The sequence below is a fragment of the Archocentrus centrarchus genome, unplaced genomic scaffold (genome assembly GCF_007364275.1).
Source record: "Archocentrus centrarchus isolate MPI-CPG fArcCen1 unplaced genomic scaffold, fArcCen1 scaffold_99_ctg1, whole genome shotgun sequence".
Classification (NCBI taxonomy): domain Eukaryota; kingdom Metazoa; phylum Chordata; class Actinopteri; order Cichliformes; family Cichlidae; genus Archocentrus; species Archocentrus centrarchus.
This window is the reverse complement of record NW_022060308.1, coordinates 1-21,891: the sequence shown is the minus strand read 5'-3', so window position 1 is coordinate 21,891 and position 21,891 is coordinate 1. Positions and strand designations below refer to the sequence as shown.

Here is a 21,891-nt window from a genome sequence, read left to right as displayed (position 1 = left end):
CCATTAAATACACACACACACACACATAAATACACACCGACAGATGGATATGGAGATAGGCACATGCATACCTATAAAGCTGGCTTTTCTTTTTATAAAACCCTGCCTTGAGTTGTATTCTCTTATCTTTATGGTGGATTTCCGGCACATTTGTTACCCACATCCTTTGCCTTGACGGCCCACACAAGCTCCTATCCTTGTAACAGACACAACTTGCCACCCACAGTTTGTGACGCCAAAAACCTTCCTCCTTTTTTTTTGATAATGTTTCTGCCTGAGAAAGGTCGATATCTTGCATGAGAACAGCGTTAGTGGTTTCGTCTGGTGTCTCTTCTCTGCACACAAGTAGCTGTGTAAGTGTTGAGCCAAACTGCTTCCTCATTTTTAACCATCAGCATACCGATCCAGTATTTGAATCTGAGGGATTAACGGCCCTCAGTATAAACCATGATTGAGAAATAACTGTCTGGTCTGAGCTGTTTTACCACAGAGCTTCAACTCTGTCCTACAGGCCCTCCCGCTTCCCCTTCTCAAATGTTCATTTTCACAACTGACAGACGTAAGAGGACTGGTCTCATAGGCACATTTTGTATGACAGCTCTCTCTAGAGTTAGTTTCAATTGGGTTGCTGAGGCAAAATGTCTAATTCTATAATAGAAGTTGCATGTAAAAGGACACAGAGCTCCAGTTTTAAAATTTAGATTCACTCATTGATTAAACCCTGCTAATACAATGCTACTGGACTCACAAAGACAAGCTCAAAACTAGAATTAAGTATATAAATAGATACAGCAGGGTCACAGATACTTTACGTATTTGGACAATATTATTCCAGGTGTGTTATGATGGTTAATTGCTACTGCTGAAGTGATGAGCAGTGCATGAGAGACCATTAGAGACATTATTCAAAGCTACTTCAGTGCTCGTATGGTGAGAGTGCAACTCTGGTTTGTTTTTGTGGCAGCAATTTACAAATGTCTGTTAAAACTCTCTCATACAGGCAACAATAAAGTTACTTATTTGAAGAAAAGGACACTCAATGAACGTGTGTGTGTAATTATTCTGGTTCAAATGCAGCTGTGCAGAACAAGCAAATTATGGCTTTCAGTGAGTGACTTAAGTCATTTGTCACAGCAAAACCAAAGATATATAAAAAAAAGAAAATAAAAACATTTCCAGCTACCTTTGTGAGAACCAGTTGGTGTCTGAGACCATCAGAGAGATTGAACTGCATGAACCTTTTGGCCAGTATTTTTTTTCTTTTTCCACACCCCTTTTGAAGGCCTGTTTGAGAATTAAGACTTGGTTTTAGGCTGCATGCATGCACATCCATCCACACACACACACAATGGTGTAGGCAGCAGTCTCTTGAGGGCACAGGTATCAAACCCACTTTAGTTAATGGGCCACTTCTAGCCCAATTTGATCTCAAGTGGGCCAGACCACTAAACCTGTTGCATGACAGCCTACCTTTCTTTTAATGTGAAGAAGTGCATCCATTTACAGTAATGATAAAAAAAAAGCCTGATATACCTTTTGAAAATACATTACTGCAATTTTAACAATATTCCCTAATGCATGTGCATTACAGATCAAAGTGCATCAGGTAAGAAGGCTCAGCAGAGAGTCATAAAAACTGCACTAAAGAACACCAACACACAGCTGCCTGCTCTTGAAGACACATACACATCACACCGCCTGCAGAAAGTGCACTGCATCCTAAAGGACACACCTCACCCTGCCCATCAGCTGTTTGAATGTCTGCCCTGAGGTAAACGTTACGGGTCCATCAAAGCGCAAACTACACAGTTAGGAAACAGTTTGTTTTTTTTTTATCCCAGATCCATCACACTGAAATCTGCTCTGAAATCACACACACTATGAATCAATAACACATTTTCAACACCTGGTGGAATACTATTTATTGTTATTTACTATTTAGACACAATTTCCTTATGCAATATTTTTATATAACTACTACGGCCATTTTTACTCTCTTAAGTGTACATGAACATCTGGCGCAGTGTATGTATGTGTGTGTTTTGATGAATAAGTCTGCTAATCTGTCTTTCATATGCAGCTAAGCTCTGTTTCTAGGTACCGTGCAGAATTTCACTAAGCATTTTTTTCACAGGGGCAATATCTGGCACAGTATTTTACTCTATGACTCAAACAATTTGTCAGTATAAGAAATACCTTTCACACCAGGAGCAGAAGAGAAAACTGAAGTCGCTGACTTACTGTATTTGTCACACTATCTTAGGTTATAGTGATCTTTATTCTGGGCTGGTTCTCACCCCCCCCCCGGGCAACTGTTTGACACTCACACTCTGGAGGGAACTCACACCAAGTGTGACGGGAATGAGAGAAACAGTTGTTGAAACCAGTGAGGGAAATGATGACCCTAACCTCAGATGGTCATAAAGACATTCCCCACATTATTACTAGGATGTGTATATACATACACACACACAAATGAAACTACCTTATTTAACCTATGGATGGTAATTCTCAATAATGTCTCTACAGGCATCTCACAGGAGTGGACCCCAGAGGTCATTTCCATATCTTGTAGTCTACAGACCCAGCTGACTTCACCTCAAGTGACATCATGCCACATACATGAGCAGGTTGTCTGCTGCCAGTGGAACATCATCTCACATTTAGGATGAAGGGAAGTGCGAATTTAATGTGGAAAAGTTTGCAAAAGTAAAGTCTTGTGTCCAGCTCACACTTGGAGGTGTGCAAAAATTGATGACTGCATCATACACTGAAATGCACATTCCATACATTTAAATATAAGGAGTCTTTTGGGTTTTGGAGCAGGAATTTTGGTTGGATGTTATGATTTTCAGTTTTTATGGATCAAATAATTATTTGATCCAAATCATGACTAAAGAATGACACATTTTGCTTTAAAGCTATATTCATAAAAAAAATAAAATAAATTAAAAAGGTGGCTGTTTTACAGTCATGAGTGAGTAGTTTTTGTTGCAGTCTTTACTTTGATTGTTGACTGCATGAAGTGTTTTTGTAGCCTGCATTCAGAGTTGTGGTGTTAGCATCACTTATTCCAGATACTTTTGTCTCCTATTTAAACACAGTAATGAGAGAAAATCTATAATCCAGCATTTCTCAGCATACTAATTATCAGAAACCATTGCAGAGTAGAGATGACAGTTAACTAGGGGAGCAATTACTTCAGCAAGCACAAGAAGCAGAAACTGCAGTAAACCCATCAAATCGATTTGTGCAAGGACTAAAACAAACTCACCACAGTCTTTAAATCAGCAGCAGTCTTTTAGCTTGTGGGTGTCATGCAAATATTTGCAACAGTAACCACACGCCCAGCCTAATCTCCTGTAGTGTTAATTGCAGCGCATCGACTGCACTCTCCTTGTTTGGTCCCACATCTCTGTTAAATAGCTCTTCCACGCATTGTGCACTAAAAACAATTATCTTGACTAATTATGCCCTTGTTATGCATTCAGCCCATTCATTCTAAACCCACATTTTAAGCACCAGCAGGCATGCATAACAATGCATTATAACGAGGGTCCTTTTCAGCTCCCCCTTACGCTGCTTCTCCTCACTACAGAGGAGAGCACGGAGAGGGCCTGGCTCTGACACATGGCCACATACCATCGCTCAGCAGCATCGTCACTCCTGATACATCTGTGAACGAGTGGCAGAGGACAAAAGGGATCAACCCTGCAGCACCAATGGAAAGAGTGACCACCATGACCTCATGGGTCAGCTGGGAGCCAGGAATGAAAAGACTCCAAGGGACCCCCGCCCAACAAATGCACGCACACACCAACACCCAGCAAGCCCTTGGACAACTGAACCCGCCATGGGAATATGGGAGTGTGGAAGAGGAGGAATCAGCATTCGTCTGCAGGAGCTGAAAGAAAGCGGTTGTGTTTGGAATTTTGGGTCATGCCTTTCTCCGCACATTCCTCACTATTCTCACAACAATAAACTGTGTCAGAGCAGATACAACAGCTTCCATTCTGGATATCTCACACCACAAAAAGGCCTGAAGCATCCCAAGCCGCACGCTAACCTCCAAAACTCGGCTGATAACGTTCTTGAACGGTTTTAAGAGTTGTGAAACTTATTAAGCCTTACTATATTTAAAAGCATCACATGAGCTGGGTACATCTCCAAAGGGGTAAATTACAGATTGTGTGTACACTTAGGGTCTTGGCAGCTACAATTCCCACAAACAGTTGTGGCTTGGGGAGGAAAATAGCTTTTCAAGCAAGTTCTGTACAAAATAATACGCATATAATCATCAGCCACAGGTTTTTTTATTTTTGGGAACCGTGACTTCGGGTGAAGAAAACAAAACATGATCAGCCTGAGTCATCTAAAGTCGTTATCGAACTTGTTTCTTACAAAATGTTTTGCTGCACAATTATCATTGTTTTATTCAGCTGTCAAAATGAAAGTTGTGCATGCAGTACAGACTGAAACACACTTCATTCTGTACATAAACTGAACATGCAAAATAAATAAATAACTTAGAACAAACAGAAACAAACTTATGTACAGCCAGAAAACACTGAAAGCTACTGGATGTAGCCCAAATGTCAATTGGTTTATCCATTTAAACAGGGAGAGGTGCAACTACAGAGCCAATACACTTTGGTCTCAAATTCTTCACTCTTTGGGGCTGCTTGCTGTTTTCTTTGGCAGTTTAGTTTGGCAGTCACTGTTACTTTAAGTCTTTAGTTCTGTTCTCTGTAAACAGCTCCGTTTGCTGCTCACAGTTTGCTCTCCTCCTCCTCCAGCGGTCGGTTCAAGCCGGGGATGAATTTGAGGAGGCGCCTGCGGAAGCTTTTCTGTTTGGGCTTCCTCTGCACTGTGTTGAAACCTCCTTGCTTCTCCCCCGGGCCGGACGACAATGAAGACGAAGATCCCTTCACGTAGCTGCGAGTGCTGGCACTGCGGGTCAGCTGCGTCTTGGGTGTTGAAAAGAACTCGCTGGTCGGCCGCAGACGCTGCTGCTTCGATTGCTGTTCTCTCTTTTTTTCCGCGTCGCCAGAGTCCACGCTGCCATCTGCTTGGTATATGCAGGTTTGGTAGAGAGGGTCGTCTTCGGTGGCCGTGCTGAGAAACTGGCGCTGCTGCTGGTGCTGCCGGTGCAGTGGAGGGCTCTCTGAAGCGCAGGGCTTGGAGCACCGAGGCTGCCGTACACACCGGCCGACTCCAGGGACTCGTACACGGTGGCGTCACTCATTACTATACCTGCAGGAAAGAGAACATGTGAGGACAGGAATCTATCAGGAGCGAGGAGTTTTACCATTTTAAGATTGGAAAAACTGGACATTTCAAATCACATCTTAATAAATATCATATAAATACATGTCAAATAGAAATAAGAAATATGTGAGACAATTTTAATGTTCTCAGGAAGCTTTCAAAAACTCTGAGATCCAGGCAATCAATTTATACAAGGTGTGGAGATTTTCAGCCTCAGTTAACGTATACAGTCTTGCACTGCTCTTGCTAAATAACTGAGCTATGTCAAGACTGTCATTTTGTCTTTATATATATATTTTTAAAAAATGCTTTTAGCCAGTATAATCTTGTCACATTTTGAAAACTCCATATCTAAGACAAATAAAAATCACCTACCATGAACAAGCCGCTGCTCCTGCACCATCAGTGAACGATATTCATCCCATTTCTCATGGAGGGTTTGCTAAAGAAAGACAACACAAGCTATCATAACATGCAGCAAACAAATCCAGCACCCTCACATGCAGCCTTTCGAAGCAATAAAGCCTAATCATCTGTGCCCACGCTGCAGGTGTACAGAACTCAAAAAAAAGCCAAATTATTTGCACAAAGAGAAATATTCTCAAACACCATGACACAAATAAGAGCCACAGACTAAAACTTACTAGAAGTCAGCTCACCTTTTTTTAAAATCTTACCATAAATGAGTCAATAACTATGTCACATTTATTTAGACATCAACTTTTACTTCTCATGCATTCATTACTAATGTGTCAAACGCAGCACTTCAGCAGCAGGTTGCTGTGCTTTAAAATGTTGGATTATTGTCTCACCAGGCAGCTGTGTTGCTGAGGATTAGAAAAGGACAGCTGCTGTAATCTTGGGGCAAAAGCTTGCTCACTTAAGGCCACTTTACAGGCAGCTTGAGTCAAGAATGTGCACAGCCACCAGTGGGCCTGCTGCACAAACTGCTAACGCAACAGGTGGTGGGACTGCTGGAGGGGGGAGGGGGGGCAGGTGTGGAGGGAGGTGTGGTGTCTATATCCAGCATGTAGATGTTTAAGCGCGCGTGTGTGTGTGAGGCTGCTGGACACTCATCCGGGTTGACTCACCACTGACAAACAGTGAAAAACTCACCTTTAGATACTGCAGCCGGGCTTCCAGTTCAGCTTTTCGAATTGAGTCACTGTAAACCGTCTCCAGCCTTAAAAATGAAAAAGCAGAATGCAGTAGAGTTAATAAGCATAGCAGGAAGTACATATTAAAAAAAACTACAAGGGCAGAAAAAGGTGATTAAAAAAAAATGACCATATGAAAGACTCCTTTCATAAGTTGGTGGAAAGAAATGGGTTTGGTTTACGAGCAAGAGGGAGCATAAGAAACACATACAGTTTCCACTTAAGTGCCGCAAATCCTTTTAAATAACATGAGTAAGAACAACTTACAGAGCTCGTTTTCACAGTTTATACCAACTTGAGTTGTAAGCATAATTTGATGATGTCAGTCTATAAAATGTGTGCATACTCTGGCGCTCTAATGCGGTTCACCTCACTTTTTCTGCATCAGCTCGGAGCAGCTTCCAGACGAGCCAGGCTAATTTTCTTTTTTAATCTTTTACAAGAAGAGAAGGGGGGGATGAGGACGAGTGTGTGGTTCAAATTAAACACCCACGCAGCACACCAACTGATAAGTAATCTGAACAGCGACGTGCCAGATACTAGAGCTGAGGCAGACAAAATTATTCTAACTGAATCAAGAGCGTTCAATAATGGAAGGATTTTTAAATTAACTTCCTGGACTGAACAAGTAACATCTTCAGGTTGTTTTTTTATCCTAGTTAACTCACATTTATGCAACTGACAGTAAAAGCAAACTGTCACATTACCAACGCACATGCAAATGTTTACCATCAGCATTAAGTTATTTTAGGCCAAATGAAACATGTTACTTAAACGTTCCCTAAACTGTAGCAGAAACCAGGATCTCCCACCTCTCTGACATTAATCTCAAAACCAAAATGTCATATTTTGAAATTCACTGAGAAATTATTCTCATCTTACTTGATTCGCCCCTCTGTGCTGAGCTTTATTAGCTTTCAAGCTTATTTGGTTTCTGTTCCCACGTGAATCAGAGTCACATTTTAATTTTTTATTTTTTTTTTTAAAGTTAGAGAGGTGAACCATGAAGCGAATATCCTGTCAGATCTATCAACTGTTTAACCACCGGTACAAACTTTATTAATAAATGAAATTCCGAGAAACACAAGGAGAAGTTCTGTTGTTGCTCCGAGTGTTTGAAGCCGCTGTTGTTGGGTTTTCCAAGTCTGTGTACCTGATTGTGTTGCCGCTGGCCCTGATGAGCTGAACGATCTCCTTGTGTCGAAACCCCTCCACGGTGGTCTCGTTCACACTTGCAATTGTATCCCCTGCACGCACACACACACAAATATATAAACATGTATGTTAACCAACAACACTTCAAATACTGCAGGATGCTGCCAGATGAGGCACGCTTGATTCTAAATGAAACCTCAACACATGTGCAAGACAAATGTGGGAGGACTGGTTTGCACAGTCGTGGCATATGGCTCATCACAAAACTGCAGAAGAACGTTTATGGGCATTAAAGCGTTTAAAAGTGTACACATTACATACATAAAGTCACACAGTTCCACTTCAGTATCATCAGAGTGAGAAAAGATGTGGCGTGGATACTCATATGTGACAGCAGCCTTTGTGAGGTTTTTAAGTCTACTTAGCTTAAAAAAAAAAACAAACAAAAAAAAAAAAAACTGATGAAGTCATTGTGTTCACTGCAAGACAAGGGGGACAATAGAGTGAGCACGCGAGGAATTTAGGAAGTGAAACTGTAGTGACAGCAGGTTGAAGAAAACAGGCAGCAGCAGATAATCCCCTTCCTTTTTTTTTTTTTTTTTTTTTTTTTTGGACATAATGGAAACATGACTCTGGGAGTGACCAGTTTGTGGCAAATTTCACAGACGTGCACAATTCACTTTAAAAGTTTTGTCCTTCCCTAATCCTCTCGTGAAAAAAGTATTTTTTGTATTTATTTATATATATATACACACACACACACACACGTACACACACACACACACACACACGTATACATACACACACACACACACACACACACACACGTATACATACACACACACACACACACACACGTATACATACACACACACACACACACGTATACATACACACACAAACACACACACGTATACATACACACACGTATACATACACACACACACACACACACACACACACACACACACACACACACACGTATACATACATACACACACACACGTATACATACATACACACACACACGTATACATACATACACACACACACGTATACATACATACACACACACACACACACACACGTATACATACATACACACACACACACACGTACGTACGTACGTACGTACGTATGTACGTATGCATGTATGTATGTATATGCACTTCCTGGTTTATTAATGAACTGCTTCTAATTTTGAAGGAGCCAGACATGTTTATCAATTGAAAATATCACTTCCTTTAAAGCTCACTTGCTTTTGCCTTATTTGGGACATTGCTGAGAAGCGCTCGCTGATATCTGCTGGCTCAAATAGCCGCTCACCAACTTGTTTGTTGGCTGGAAAGAATGAGCTGTCACACAGTCATGTCTGTACTTCCCTAAACAACGGGCAAATATTAACAAATGCTTTTGTTGACGCATGTTACACAAGTGTCAGCTGGCCAACAGTGACCTGAACCGTAGCCTCATGTTACGCTCACTTCCCCCTTAGGTCCATTTCTACATTGTTCCAGGTTATTTTAGGCTTAAATGCGCTCAAATAAAAAGAGGAAAACATACAGAAAGGAGGAAATTTACTCACCAACTTTAAGTCCTGCTTGCTGGGCCGGGCTGTCGTTGTGGACCTTACACACAAATGTACACATCTCTACAGAGTTTTGGTCCTGATGGTGAAGGCCGTAAGTCTGAAGGAGACAGAATACTCACACTGAACAAAAAGGAATTCCCTCACAAACACACACACAAAATGCTTCCCTACTCTTGATTTCTAAGAACTTATTTGAAATAATGCAGCAACAATGAAAAACCACTGAATGGCATGCAGAGGAAGTCATGACACACACAATGCAGGAAAGAAGACTATCACTGAACACGCGGCGGTGTGACGCAAAAGAAGCAAATGAGGTTTTATTTCCTCTTGTGTGATCAAACACACTCGGTTGATGTCCAACACTAAAGTCATTTTACTCCTACTCACAGTTCACACATCAGCCTCTATACTTCAGGATTTTGGTTTTCTACTCCACTAAATGTCAAAAGGAAGTTTTGTAATAATTTGAAAGTTATGGTTGTAAATAAAGATAATATGCAAAATAGAAAAAGATAATTATAGCTGTGAAAACACTGTCCTTGTTGTATAATCCCATGACCAGCTTCCAGCTAACCGATCAGTTAATCATTAACTGCGACAAGTAGCTTTTTAAAGCCTTTGGAATGAACAGCAGCCCATAACCATTAGATATTCAGTTTATGATGATATTAAAAACAGAATAGTTATCATTACATTGAAAAGCGACAAGATCAGGAAAAATAGTTACAAAGAAAAATAAATTTAAAAAATAATTGCTGTAAACTACCCAAGGGTAAGTAATTTCCTCTATAACAAGTACACAAGTACTTACAGTTTGACTGCAGGATATTTGGTCGTATTTGCCAATTTAACTTAACCACATGACGTGAGTATTACTTAAACCCAAAGGCAATATTTTGTTGTTCTGGCAACTGTTTTCTAACTTCCATACATATTTGCATGCTCTTCCTCGTTTCAGTCATGACAGCTTCTCTACAGAAAGGTCAGACCACTGCAGGACAGAGATAGACTTCCCCTTGTCGCACAACTGTTAGTCAGCATTGCTGCTGCTGAAAGAGCTTTTACCTTGAAGAAAACCCAAGGTCAACCAAGGAAACAAAACGATGCGTCTCATAAAAATAACATGCTAGTTATAAAGTTTTCTATCCGCTCCTGAATTCGGGCTGAGAGGGTTGAGCCTGCGCTCGCTGTTGATTTCCTTCTCATACAACCATGCAAATATGAACTCCAAACATTACATTTACATGCTGGATCCTCGGCTCACCGTACTAACAGAGCAGAGAGCGAGGGAAAAACAAGACTCTAAATTCATCTCTGTCTCTTTCTTTTTCTGCGTACCATCAAACTTGTCCTCATGATCTCACTTCCTTCTGGTCAGGAAGGGTGGGAATGCGCAGCAAACCCGTAAATAGAACAATCTTTTCCTCAAAGAAGTACTTCACCCTGAGAAACTTGAAATGAATGCCAAATCATTACAATGTGGAGGAATACTCGCACTCTTTAATAATTTAGCAAACTATCCCAGGAATGAGGTCTGAATAACAGAGCTGATATTGTGCGGTAGACGGCTTCAAGGGCACATGAACGAGAGAGAGAGAGATCAGGGACAAACCGAGGTCAAATGTGTAACAATGTCTGCTGAGCGGGTCAGAGTGGGGCAGGTATTACATAGAAGGCATGTGAGTAAACCACTGTGCTCAAAATACAGATGCTGGGAGGAAAAAAATAATAATAATAAAAGCATCTCCCCAGTCATGGGATTAACATCAACGAGTTTACTTGAATGATGCGTGACCCTTCACCTCTCGCTGAAACACTCAGATTAAGAGATGCAGAACAGGAGTGTACAGGCTTCTGCCACTTAAGTTTTGTTATGTGCTGACAGAAATTGTGGCTTATCATAGAAATCCTGTTAAATGGTACTTGAGAAGTTCAGAAGTCTCCCCCAACCCTACCCCAGTACCGTGGTCAATCTTACCTGAATCTCAAAACCAAATGCCTCCTCTTCTTTCTTCTCCAGGACCACCACCTTCCTAAAATAAATGAGAAAAGAAAGATTTTTGTCACTTTTAACTGAACAGACTATCTGGGTTTGCTGCAGCTGGCAGAGCTTCTCTCATAGCCCTGTGATGGACTGGCAACTTATCCAGGGGTATACCCAATGAAAGTCGGGATCGGCTTCAGGAACCCACAACCTTGAACTGGATAATTAGTTTGGACAGTGGGCGGATGAATGGGTTTTATACTGCTGTTTGGAAAAATTAGCACTTTTATAGTTTGTCACCTTGAGCACTGGGATCCAGCTAAAAAGAAGTTTTCACTGTTTTCAATACAGCAAATCAAAAATGTCTTTCACATAAATGAGCATCATTTTGAGCTCTGGATGATGGGAATCCACTCTAGTAAAGGCAAAGAAAAAGAATATGCCTTATAGTTTTGGGGGTTTACAGCCTGTTTGAATTTAGGTTAATGATATTAATTATGAAACATCCATAAGAAACAGCCGTTTTTGTATCATCAAATACAAATTAAAGACCACGGAGGAGTGGAAGTCAGCAAGAGGTTAATGTCTGTGTTTCTCTGCATCCTTAACTAAACTGAACAACAATACATCTCTGCTGGCTGCACAGGACTTCCTCTGTGTCGAGCAGCACGCAGACGTCACAGACAGATGTACAGTAACAGTCTGTCTCTGTCTGCTGGATTGAGTTTCAACAATGGCTTTAAATCACAGATCTCTCCGTTTAAAATAAGGCCCTTGGTTCTGATTTGAGTCTGCTGGCTCTGTATCATTTTTCCAAGGAAGGTGGTGCTGTGAAATAATTCATGAGAAGGCAAATTAAGAGAGAAAAAAGTTCAAACAGAAATGTCAGAGAAAGATGAGGGATGTTGTACCTTTGTGGTTCTGGCGTCTGCGTTAGGGGTTTCCACTTTTGTAAGCCGCCACCACTGCAAGAAGAAAACGAAACAATGCATGAAGCATGTCATACACCTGCGTAGCTTCATTTTACTCACGAGGGTTTCCCCCAAGCATTTCCCCCGAAGCATTTCCTAGGCACATCTACTGAGCACACCATCGGCCAGTCCATCAAGTTACCTTGCTGGTATGCTTAAGCAACTGAACCAGCATAGCGATGTTGTTGACGAAACCAAAAATGCAAGACTGGCTCCTCTCCATTTACTCTCATTCGCCATGACATCAACACCTAAGCTGCACCTATACCCAGAAGCCAATTGGCTGCCTTCAGGCACGCAAACTGTCAACCAATCTAAAAATTGTAAAGATGTTTACACCAACTACAGTCTATTAAAAGAAACAAATAATACACAGAGGGACTCACTGGAACACAATAACAGCATTGAGAGAAAGCCCAACCAGTCAGGTTCCTTGCCCCACCTGGCTGTGTAAATAAGGCAGCTATCTGTCCAAAAGCCTCCACTAAATCACTTGATCAATCCACCTCTGTTCCAGCTCAATCATTTTTAAATGCTGCTGCTCCAATGAAAGGCTGCTTTGTGCTACAGTCTCTCTGGGTAGTAAAATGTTGCTTTCTTTATGTCCCAACACTTCCAGAATTGACCCAGTCCGGTCTCAATGAGTGCATTTATTCCCAAGTACCCAGAGAGACCAACAGGGGTGGCTCAAGCAGGATCTCCGTCCCTGAGTGTACACAATGCTGTGTTGTAACCCCTTGCTCTCGCTTCTGTGTGTGGGTTTGACGTTGCCTCGACTCACTACAGGACACTGTCACATGTCCTGTCTGAAAGGAGTTCTCCAACTCAGATGTCCTCTTTTAGCAGAAAACTCGAGAAGAAATTAAGCTTCAGAATTCAATATAAATCAGCTTCATGAGGGGTAAAAACAAACATGTGACTGGCACAGTAGCCAAACATATTTACAGTGTAAACATTAAGCATTATGCAACATAGACTGGAGGATGCGGGCTGTCAGAAACCGTTCCTGAAATCCAGACAAACATGCAGGTCTAAGGCTCAAATCATTTTTCCCTGAAATGAGGGACCAGGTCACGATGGCAGCAGAACACTGAGGCCAATTTGTAGCCCATCTGATTACAATCATCCACAACATTAAAACCATGGCAGGTGAGGTGAATAACACTGATCATCCTATTACAATCAGACAACCCACCCCCCACGTCAACGGCTTGTCCCTAACTGCAAAACGGCTCAGCAGGAAGGAGGAAAAACAGCCCGAGGGGACAGGCTGCGACTGACTGTTGTACGTTTTAAACAGATAAGCACTTCCCCTGGTGGACTCTGCAGCGCATCCTATAGTTCTGATGCAACTTGCTGTTCAAATGACTACTGGGACAATTTTACTTTGCATGAATCATCAAATGCAAGTTTGCTTTCTTAATAACATACTTGTTCTCAACTAAAAAATCTTTTATTTGCGTCATGCGCTTCTGAAAAGTGTGTTTAATCTTGGAGATCACTTTCCTCTAGATTAAATAAATTAAATAGATATGAAGAACCTGGGCGAGGTCTGCTTCACACAACATACAGCAGATTCAGTCTGGGAGGTCCACACTTGCCCCTGGATGGGCTTCTGTAAGATGCCCTGTGTGGCGCCGACCAGCACTCACTGGACACAATAACCTGATAACCATTTAATGGGCTTATATACTTGCTAGATATTCATATGAGAACCCACAGTTCATAAGAAACATCCAGAAGTTACTGAGTAAATTTAAATATTTTATGCTGCCTTTCAAGTTTATAAAAAAAAAAAGTGCTTAAGTAGTTTTAACATAAAACTTAATGAGTTTACCTACCAAGAATAAACTTTTGCAGGTACACCTCAGTTAATAAACTTCAGACAGAAAAGTAACAGTACCTTTTTGTTAGTTTCTGGGCAGCGTCCCCCCAGAGTAAGCCAGGGTCTTGTAGTTGTAACCTCCAAGGAGGGTTTGTCCGGTAAGTCCATAGTCCTGCAGCTGTCCGACTTGGAAGAAGGGAAATAAATCTCGTCTTGAGATGTTTGTCCGTCTCCCGGTGAGCTGGAGTTCACCTTCTTCAGCCTCCTGAACGTCATTGTTATTGAAAATGCAAATTGAAAAAAAGTTTTGTTTTTTTTAAAAAAGAAAAAAAAAAAACTTTCTGTTGTCCTACCACAGAGACTGAAACCTGCCGAGGACGATGCTTGACCGAGTTTTGAGCTTCGGCCGTGTGGAGCCAATACAATTTCTCTTGTTTCCTTTGAATAGTTTGGAGGCGGGGACTTTGTTGTGAGGAACACAAATGAGTGCCAATAGCGACGCCGACCTGCGGACTCTGCGGTGCCTTCAAGTGCACCTCGGATTGTTCCTGTTTCAGATCGAAGTGTTTGCCATAGAAACAAATAGGACGCAGAGGCGAAAAGAAATTTAAAAAATTTCCACATAGTGAGTTTCTTCTTATTCCTTTTGCTGCAGAATACTATTTTCATTTAGGGGCAATTGGATGGACAAAACAGTACTTTTGAAGGATTTTTTTCATTCATTGTTGATATTTATAATCTGCAGAAAACTGCAAGCTTCTAATACTAAGTGGTACACAGAATTAAAATAACACTTCAGCTTCCTCTTCTTTTTTGAAATCTCAATGACTTTTTTTGCCAAAGAGATTAAGCCTGCTTCAATGAGTGCTGGGATCAGAACCAGAGGCAGCAAGACCATTTGCTGGATGGATTTAAATCCTCTGATGAGGTGATGGAGGAAGGTTTTGATTTAAGATCATTACCAGTATGTATTATGAATCGAGGGCTACTGGTGATATGTTGGCTAATGAATTTATAAGGGTTTTAAAGTTTAAAATGCTTTTGCTTATTTTATTTAATAACAAGTAGTTGCTCATTCATAGATTGTGGTCATTTCAAAAGAGGGCGAATCTGCAAAGAACCAAATGTGCTTTGCAGAATTTTATATAGTAGGCTACGTTTCCAAAGAAGTCTGGGGTCCTAGAAAATTTTCTGTTGCATTATTTTTGCAATGCAGTTGTGTAAACCTTGACCTTGACAGAGTTTCCACAGGCACATCATCATGCTGGTAGTCCTGACACTGCTGGGGATGCAGCATTTGATGCTCAAACCAACCATAAGCATTTTTGCTACTCATCAAAATCCTGCAGGAGGAAATCCTGAAAAGATTAAAGATGTGACACACCAAACAGCTTAGGCTGTAAAATAAAAAAGTAAAGCCTTGCACAGGCTGAACAGTTCTTTTGAGTTAGAGCACAGCCCAGGACTAAAAAGTCAGTGATGCCCCCTTGTGGTATATAACAACCATCAAGGGCAAGGAATACTGCAAATTGAAGTTGAAACAAAAACTGAAGTCCAGCTGATTTATTCAAATTGTTACACAGTTACTTATTACATTAACATCCTCCTGATATAATGAATAGATATGATTTATAAAGCATTTAAATAAAAATAAAAAAAAACGTTTAAACTGATCTTAACCAATAGGTTCAAATCGAACTCAACACAAATTACTAATTACAAGATAAAGTCAACATATCTCAGTTTTATGCCCAGACACACACACTCACACACACACACACATAACACACACTCACAGGAACAGCAGGCAGTGGCTCAACATGCAGCCCCTTTACTGTTTCCCAAAATACTTTCAAGTATCTTTAAACACACTCTGAAATGTAGTCTTTTCTTTACTTCACTCTTGGTTCCAAATACACTCGAACATACTTCTGACTTTCTTTAAAACAACAAAACATCAATACTAAATGGTCTATGCTCAAAGTGCATGCCTGTAAGTTCTTCTACCTAAGCCATAATAAAGAGAACAGATAGTAAAGGCACATTGAGCTGAATAATCTACTTATTTTTTGCATCATATCCAGCATACTGTAAGTTCCTACAAAGCAGCACTTCCACTTAGCACTGACACATCGAGAGTGTTGAGTATTGATAAAAACACTGAGACAATTTGGTCATTTTGCCACAATGCAAACATTTCACACGTTTGTATTTGTATCATGCCATGCTTAGTTTATGTCTTACAGTGATGCAGAACCTCTGAAATACTTATTCTAACTTTGACTATTACAATGCAGTTTTTCTACAGCATACACATTCAAACTGATTTTATATTACAAAGAAAAAGAGTCTATATACAGCAAGCACATGCATGTAGTCAGTCTGTTTCATTTGAAAAAACCAGATGGTTTGGATGGAGGAGCCATAACATCATAGCTTGATTCTTGTGTGTGATGTGAATCTGAAAAGAAAATATAAAATTAAAAAAAAAAACATATTAAATCAAACAAGTTATGAATGTTATTTCTAACAGGAAAATCAGCTTTAATATTAAAGCAGCCCCTGTTTCTGTGTGTGTGTGCAGTGTTTACCGTGCAGGGAGGCTGCATCCATGGCTCTCCATCTATCTGCATTGGTAATGCTTTCTTTGTCCTATGTAAAGAGAGGGATAAACAGAATGCATCAGGACAGTCATGTGCCATTAAACATTTAAATGTATATTCTTATGTAAATAAGCTAACAATGATCCCATAGTTAACTACAGGCCACTGTTGAGGCTGAAAGCCCAGCCTTGTCATGTCTGCACATGTCTGTGTGCCCCCCCCGCCGTCCACCCCTCACCTGATGGTGATCTGAGAGGTTTTCGCGAGCCGCACCGCACTCTTGAGGCCAGTGTAAATCTGTCCCATCTCCATGGCTCCTTCAAGGCCGACCACCTCTAATCGCCGATCACTGAGGTCTGACAAGAAAGCACAGACATATCAAACCCAGAGAAGAAGACAACGATGGATCTGGATCAAATCCAGATGCCAGTTAACATATTTAATCTGCATCAGAGTGGACACCAGTAACCGCAGTGGTTCGAGGCACATTGGTGTGTATGCAATCATTACAATCGTGCAACTGCATACAACTGCAGTTTACATGCACTTTCTCTGTGGAGAATTAGGGGGGAAACTGATCAGAGGAGCAAACCACAACTAACCACCAGTGTGGACAATCTAAACAAAGAGAGGGGTTAAAAGTGACCAGACAGTTTTGCAACTCTGGTTTCTTCTGCAAGATTTCAGCTGAACCGGAGATGTCAACAGCTTTCAGCTTGTATGTGTCATCTTTTGGGAGAAGTTGGCTAATGCTGACATGGTGCCATTCAAGCACTTAAAGAGGTGTTTGGAAACTAAACATGCCTTCGGAGAAAAATTAGGCCCACTTCAAATGAGTGCTGGACCTGAACCAGAAGCACCAAAACTGTTTGTTGTATTGCATGAAGTCCTCGGATAAGATGGTGGAAGAGCATTACGGTACAATCAAAAAAAAAGAACTGAAAACATGGAAGATGACACAGAAACATTTTTTATAAATATGAATACAGGTGCCTTGAAATTTTGGCGTGTCCTTTGGTGTGGCTTCAGAATAAAAAGTAAAAAAAAAAAAAACAAATGTTACACTGTGAATAAACTGAGTACATTATGTATAAACAACACCAGATACATTTATGTGTGCACTAAAACCATAAACTGAAGTGTTAATATTTTAGAATGAACATGATAAATGTTTAGTTTTCAGTGTTTTCTGTTAAAAAAATAAATAAATAAATAAAATTAAAAACAATGAAAAACTGACTGTACACAATCTGCTCAGGCAAATAAAAGGTGAAACTAGACCAAAGAGTGCAGCTAGCTTTAGATATTTCTCTCATAGTTTCAAAATCAGACGTAAAAGCAGAGTTACTGGACTGACATTTATCATTTGGTTTGAATCACGACTCCAAATGATGAGTCATTGTCTGCTGAATATATAAATAGGCAACTGTTTGCTAAAAAACATAGAAAGAACCTATTACAGTGGATTTATGCTTCTGCCTTAAATCTATGCTGTAGGTAACCACAACCTGACGCAGACCTCCCAAGAAATGTAACTACGCTGGAATGCTGGCAACAGCAACACACACTTGCGTAGGTCGTGTAGATTCAACAGTGAAGTCAAAATTATGTTTCATTCTTTTTTTTTTCCTATTTTCACATATATAAAAACTGTTACAATTGTCAAAGGAAAGTCTAAACTGTCTGTTTACGAGGGGCAGCCAATCACAAGAAAGCTGCCTTAAACGGACACTCACCTTCAAAGGGAGAGGAGGGGCTGCACCAAATAAATAAGATAAATAGAGATTATTTTCAACTGAGTAGAGGTCTAACAGAAGGCAAGGAATGCTACAGATGACCTTAGCATCGTGGTCACAGCTTTCTGCTGCCCTCAAGTGGCTGGAAAAATCAGTGACTACATTCAAAGCTAAATCAAGCTTCATCACGGGTGCCAGTTTCACTGGATATTCATTATAATTTGTGTAGATTAGAAATGGAAGGAATTTATTGTACCAACCCCCATGTCTGCTATAAATGTGAGAGTAATTTTATATATTTTGAGCATATACCTCCAGAATGGATGAAAAGACTACTTAATGAACATACTGCTGGTGCTAGTAGGAATTGGTTATTACAGGAGAGCCCGGTGTTGAATACATGGATGGAAATCACAATGGGCATTTAACAAAATGGAGAAGACAACAGCATTTCTCAATTATAAATCAAGCAATATTGAGAAATATTAGTCGATATTTTAATACTGTAGGCCTAAATTTATTTTTACAAATCTGTAATTAATTTATGATTAGAAGATCACTCCCTACTTGTTCAAAGTGGTTGTTTTTTTCTTATCTCTTTTCACGTATATATCTGCAATATGTTGTATATGTAGTCTTGCATATTAATAATAATATATATTTTTTAAATATTAATTTGTACAGATTAAACTCTTTACCCTGCATATATTGACAGTTACATGAACAATTGCCTATTTATACATAAGTTACATAAAGTGCTGTGAAAAAGTATTTGCTTCCTTCCTGATTTCTTAGTTTTTTGCAGAACAATTACATGTTTTAGATCATCAACTAATAAAGACAAAAAGATAACCTGACTAAATGCAAAATGTAGTTTTTAAATGATGATTTCATTTATTAAGGAAAAAAAAGCTATCCAAACTGACCTGCCCCTGTGTGAAAAAGTAATTGCCCCCTAAACCTAATAACTGGTTGCGCCACCCTTGGCAGCAAAAACTGCAATCAAGCATTTGCAATAACTACTAATGAGTCTTTCTCATCAAAGCGCAGGAATTTTGGCCCACTCTTCAGAATGGTTTTAATTCAGCCACAGCCTGTTTGAACTCATGCCAGACCATCTCAATCTAATTTAAGTCCAGACTTTGACTAAGCCACTCCAAAACATTTATTTATTTATTTTATTTATTAGGCATTTAGAGGTGGACGTGCTGGTGTGATTTGGATCACTGTCCTGCTCCATAACCCGCTTGAATCATGAACTCTGACCTTAAATGAGGCGAGTGAGGCCTGCAGTTCTTTAGATGTTGTTCTAGGCTCTTTTGTGACCTTTTGGGTGAGTAGTTGATGCGTTCGTGGAGTCATTTTGTAGGCTGGGCACTTCTGGGAAGGTTCCCCACTGTTTCAAGTTTTTTCCATTTGAGGATAACAGCTCTCACTGTCATTCACTTGAGTCTCAAAGCCTTAGAAATGGCTCTGCAACCCTTTCCAGACTGATAGATATCAGAGGCTTTGTTTTGTCATCTGTTGCTGAGTTTCTTTAGATCGTGGCATGATGTTTATTTTTTGAGATCTTTTAGCCTGCTTCACTTTGTCAGACAGCTTCTGATTCAACAGGTCTGGCAATAAGCAGGCCTGGGTGTTGCTGGTGAAACTGAATTCAGCTTTCAAAAACTGTGGTTAATCCATGATTCAACAAGGGGGGCAATTACTTTTTTTCACAAAGAGCCAGGTAGGTTTGGGTAGCTTTTTTCCACTTAATAATGTCATGACCTCGCTGTGTTTGTTACTCATTTTGGAGGTTTCCTTCCTCCTGCTCCAGGGCATGGGCTTGGCTGTTTATCTCCTCCCTTCTGGGTGGAGCCTGGGTTCCCGCTCTGCAGTCAGGCAGAGCGGGAACTCAGTCACCTCCAATAGCAGGACAGGACTAGCTCAAGCTGCCAATCTTTGCCAGAGTGTCTGCTACTCCTTGTGGTAAATTGCTCACCTGTTGTGTATTATTATTATTTTGAGTTTCCCTTCATGCTGACCTGTGTATTTCTCTGTGTCTGAGGTTTTCCATACACCAGCTTCACTTACGTGTTGCCACTTTCTGGTCCTTGAATCTGACTTGTGTACATAATGAAGACTTTGTAAATAATTGCGCTGCCTTTTAATATGTCTGAGTCCAACACGCTGTTCTTGACAAATAAATGAAATGATCCTTTTAAAACGTGCATTTCATATTTACTTGGGTTTTCTTTGTCAAATATAAAAAACATTTAAGTGTGACAAATAAGAAAAATATTAAAAAAATCATGACACTGTATTTGAAGTTTACCTCCACTGGTTTTAAGTGAGTTTAAGCCCAGTATTTATATTACGTTTAGCTCTTTTTACTTTGCAATATTTTTAAGTAATAGTTTTGACAATGTGGTACATACACAGCATAACAAACACACCCACAGAAGGGTGTCAGCCTAAATGTGTTTCTGCATTTGGTTTGGTTTAGGTAAGCTACATACTTGCTGCTAAATTATATTTTCATGAATTAATTTAGTCTCACTGTGTTGGGCTCTCAGGACCACTGCTGCTAGATCAGAAATCTTAATGTCACCAAATACCTTGGGAAGTTATTTTCAGGATTTCTGGATTGATGATCCTGCCGGCTCTTCCTGGCTCGCCAGTCCCTTAGTGTCCACTTTTTTGGTCTCACCCCATAGGTTGGAGCCACCATGCATGCTGGGAATGTTTAGGATCGCAACCCCCTCAAGAGACAGGCCACTGAGATCCAGGGGAGTCCCACAACACTGGAGACGGTACAGCACACCCACAACGTTAGAGTGGAAAAACTGTGCTGCCTCTGACTGCAATTTTGTATTTGAAGCTACTTTTTTCAAAGACAAACTGCAAGCTCATGTGCTCCGCTCTCACCTCAATTGTTAAGTTTTCGCGCAGTTTCTTGCAGGAAGCAGAGATGGTTTCTGAAGTGGCAAATTCAAAATACCACAGCTTGTTCTTCATTCTGCCGTTAAAAAACCAACAAACAAAAAAAAAAAAAACTTTAAGTGATACCTCACTTTCACAGAACAGTTTCTCCTTTAAGCACGCACAGCGCTTTAGAAAGAGTAGGAGTCAAACTGCAACACTTGCTGCCACAGACATCTGCTGTCACCTCAAGCATTCGTGTTTTAGTTTAAAAAAAAAAAAAAAGCAGCGAATGCAAACAGGAAACATTAAAGCGAAGCTGAGAACAGAAAATCCACTGTCTTTTAGCTCTACTGTGTTGTTAAACTGTGTATCTGTTGAAGGTACTGATTTCCAAAAACTGTTGTATTACTATAAGTGGGATACACTCTTTGCTTTGTTTCAAACACATATTCAAACAAATATGCAAACCTGCTGTTGAATTTCTGCGGATGTTTCTCCCTCATTGTGTGAAACCGGTGGGCAATGGAGGCATCCTGCAATCACAACACAATACAATGATTATCCAACCCACTAAACTGAAAACAAAACACTTACACTTGTGTTATGCATTGATGAGAAACTCACAACTCCAATAGAGAAGTAGTTGTTGATTATTTCATATGGCACAGGGTCACCCATCTCCTGATTTCAT

The 21,891-nt window shown here is 40.3% G+C and overlaps 2 pseudogenes; both read right to left on the bottom strand.

Annotated features, from left to right (window-relative positions):
* Positions 1 to 4,551: 4,551 nt before the first annotated feature.
* On the bottom strand, positions 4,552 to 14,230 carry LOC115778052 (general receptor for phosphoinositides 1-associated scaffold protein-like; annotated as a pseudogene).
* Positions 14,231 to 16,331: 2,101 nt separating this feature from the next.
* LOC115778051 (diacylglycerol kinase alpha-like) lies at positions 16,332 to 21,881 on the bottom strand (annotated as a pseudogene).
* Positions 21,882 to 21,891: the final 10 nt, after the last annotated feature.